The 3,864-nt window shown below is 34.3% G+C and overlaps 1 pseudogene; it reads left to right on the top strand.

Annotated features, from left to right (window-relative positions):
* The first annotated feature begins 865 nt into the window (after nucleotides 1–865).
* On the top strand, nucleotides 866–3,061 carry LOC124892891 (annotated as a pseudogene).
* The last annotated feature ends 803 nt before the right edge of the window (nucleotides 3,062–3,864 follow it).

Below are 3,864 nucleotides of genomic sequence, written 5' to 3'. Positions count from 1 at the left end.
TTATTATATTTTGAAAACTTTATCTGAGCCTACTTTTAATAAAAAATATATTTGTAAATACATATGTGCATACGTATATTTTGATTTATTGTGATAATCATTTATTTGTTACTAACATTTTATTACAAGTGTTTATACAGGTTGTCGAGAATACTTGTCGGGAGTGACATTTAAAGAAGACATTTAATTTTTGGTGTTGTATTTCTATATTCTTATACTTGTACAAAATATTATCATAGTGAAAACTTTACTTTTGGGTGTTGGGTGGGGAATATGTTTATTTACGCAATCTTTAACACACGTTTTAGCAAATTTAGACCATTAATATCTACATTACATTGATTTAGACATCTAATTAGATAATTCATAATTTTTACACTAAAACATTACATAATCTTTTCTTTAAAATAAATCTTCCTTTATTCAACCTTTATTTTTTCTTTTCATATACATTCTTATATATACTTTTATTTACATATTTTTCATATACTTTTATAAATAGCTTTTGCTATAATATAGGTAATTTGTATATTTCTTATATATAAATTATTTACATCATTTTAATACATATTTTATACTCGTATAAACAGACAGAGATTTTTTTTTCTCTTTTAATAAATCTAAGTCTGGCCGGGAACCACATTTATGGATTCTGAAGGGTGCCTAACCCCTTCCCTTCAGAATAACTTGAACCCTTACCTAGAATCTAAACTGATTTCGTAGATTAAAACACAAGTCATACATGTTGATAAAAATAAATAGGTTTCCTTATTTTTCGTAAAAATTAGGTGGCGACTCTGTACATAATAAATTCTTTTAGAGTCCATAATGTCGTGCTCGTTTTGACCTTAGGTAAAAATAGGGTATGACACTTGTATTTTTTATGCTATATCTCTTTCTCTGTTCACTTGCTTTCTCCTCATCCTTATCTCATTTGTGCCCCAAAGATCAAGCTCTTGCTCTTCTACAATTCAAGCATATGTTTACCATCAATCCTAATGCTTCTGGTTACTGTTATGAGGATACGAGTTTTTCATGGAACAAGAGCACAGATTGTTGCTCATGGAATGGAGTCCGTTGTGATGAGACGATTGGACAACTGATTGAGCTTGACCTCTATTGCAGCGGACTTCAAGGCACATTTCATTCAAACAGTAGACTGTTTCAGCTCTCCAGTCTCAAAAGGCTTGATTTATCTTATAATAATTTCTATGGATCGCTCATTTCACCTAAATTTGGTGAGTTATCTAGCTTGACACACCTTGATTTGTCGGGTTCAAGTTTTACAGGTCTAATCCCAGCAGAAATCTCTCACCTTTCTAAATTATATGTTCTTCATTTACAGACTCATGATCCATACGGACTTAGACTTGGGGCTTATAATTTTGAACTGCTCCTTAAGCACTTGACCCAATTAAGAGAGCTTGACCTTTACTCTATGAACATCTCTTCCACCATTCCTCTGAATTTCTCTTCTTATTTAACAACTTTATGGCTTTCACGCACACAATTATATAGGGTATTTCCCGAAAGATTTTTCCACCTTTCCAACTTCGATTACCTTTATCTATCATCCAATTCCCTAACTGGTCCAATTCCATCCAATGTAAGTGGACTCCAAAACTTACAAAGACTCTTCTTGTCATCAAACTACTTGAATAGGACTATACCTTCCTGGATATTCTCCCTCCCATCACTACAATGGTTAGACTTGAGCTATAACTCTTTCAGTGGCAAAATTCAGGAGTTCAAGTCCAAGACATTGTTTTACCTTAGTCTAAAACAAAATCAGCTGGAAGGTCCTATTCTAAAGTCACTCCTAGACCATCAGGGCCTATAATATCTTATCATTTCTCAAAATAATCTCAGTAGATAGATTGCTTTAGCCGTCTGCCATCTGAAAACACTGGGAGTACTAGACTTGGGAAGCAATCATTTGAACGGAATAATCCCACAATGTTTGGGTAAGATGATGGACTTAAGGTTTTGGATTTAAACAACAATCGTCTCATTGGAACAATTACTACAACTTTTAATAATGAAAACCAACTCAGCATCATTAACTTGGATGGGAATAAGCTGAAGGGGAAAGTTCCACCATCTTTGATCAATTGCAGATATTTGGAATTCCTTGATTTAGGCAACAATGAGTTGAATGACACATTTCCGAGTTGGTTGGGAGGCCTTCATGATTTGAAGATATTAAGTTTGAGATCAAACAAGTTGCACGGCCCCCTATAAGTGATTCAAGGACTGACAGCTTATTTGCTCAAATTCGAGTAATAGATCTCTCATCCAATGGATTTAGCGGAGATTTACTTGTGACCCTTTTTGCGAATTTTCAAGCCATGAAATTAATTGGTGAGAACAGTGGAACCCGAGAGTATGTAGCAGATATATATTCTGATATGATATACATAAATTCTTTGATAGTGACAATAAAAGGACTGGTCTGGAACTTCCTCGAGTATTGACTACATACATGATTATTGATCTCTCAAGGAACAGATTTGAAGGTTATCTCCTAAGCATTATTGGAGATCTCATTGGACTCTGTGCGCTGAACCTATCTCATAATGGCTTGGAAGGTGTTATACCAGCATCTTTACAACATTTATCTGTACTTGAATTATTGGATCTCTCATCTAACAAGATTAGAGGTGAAATTTCACAACAACTTGTATCTCTCACATCACTTGCATTCTTAAATCTCTCTCATAATCATCTTGTTGGATGCATTCCCAAAGGAAAACAATTTGATATGTTTGAGAACAGTTCATACCAAGGGAATGATGGGTTACATGGACTGCCAATCTCAAAAGATTGTGTTGGCGATGATGGGGTACCGCAAGCGACAACTACAGTTGAGTTAGATGAAGAAGAAGGAGATTTGATTAGTTGGCAAGCGGTTCTCATGGGTTACGGTTGTGGTCTGGTTATTGGACTGTCCATAATATACATAATGTTGTCAACTTATTATCCAGTATGGTTTTCGAGGATGGTTGTAAAATTTGAACACATAAATGTTACGAGAATGAAAAGGCACAAGAAAAGATATTAGTGTATAACTTCCAGGTATTCAACTTAATATTTATCCTTCATAAGATTACGTTTTATATATCCATGTATTTTGTACCTCCTTCATCCTTAAAGCTCATAACCTTAATCCTTCATTTTTAGAAATTGCAGGATTCAAGTCTAATATGCCGCCAGTTATGCAAATATAAGCCTTCATCTTTCATAGATTGTGATTTTTTCCAAAGTGTTTGTTACTCTATGAATAAAGCCATCATTTTTTTTTTCTGAATTTGCGACTCGGCCTGAATTATTTTCATTTATTTTGAAGTTGTCCTTGTACAGACAATAGCCTAACTTCTATTATTGTTTGCTATATAATCTATAGTAGTAATAATTTCAGCCTAATCATTACTTGAGTAATATGGCTCAACCACAATGTCAGTTCATAAACTTGTGAAGCTAGTTTCCCTCAATTTTTCCCTTTTTTGTAGCAAAGAAAAGGCATTTTATTGAACATAAAGACGAAAACATTTACAAGGAGAGTTGCAGTTCCTTCTAAGTCATGTTTAAACTACAGAGAAGTAAAGGATGAAGGGGTCTCAAAAAGAGTAGCGTATGTCATGCCATTGCCCTCCCAGTAAGATCGGAGTGGCAGATTTATGGTGTGATCGAGTAATTCAGTCTCACAATCAACTTGTGGAATAACACGCCAACAATAGCAGTAAACCTGTGCTTCTCCCATTTACTTTGTTCATAGACACAACTTTCACCTCAAAGTGTTGTCCTTCATAATTAATGAATGGGGCAAACACGCGGTAAATGTAACGAGTTATATTGTCCTAGTAA

This window comes from Capsicum annuum, unplaced genomic scaffold (assembly GCF_002878395.1).
Source record: "Capsicum annuum cultivar UCD-10X-F1 unplaced genomic scaffold, UCD10Xv1.1 ctg51704, whole genome shotgun sequence".
Classification (NCBI taxonomy): Eukaryota; Viridiplantae; Streptophyta; class Magnoliopsida; order Solanales; family Solanaceae; genus Capsicum; species Capsicum annuum.
The sequence above is the reverse complement of the archived record's forward strand: the minus strand, read 5'-3'. Positions and strand labels throughout refer to the sequence as shown.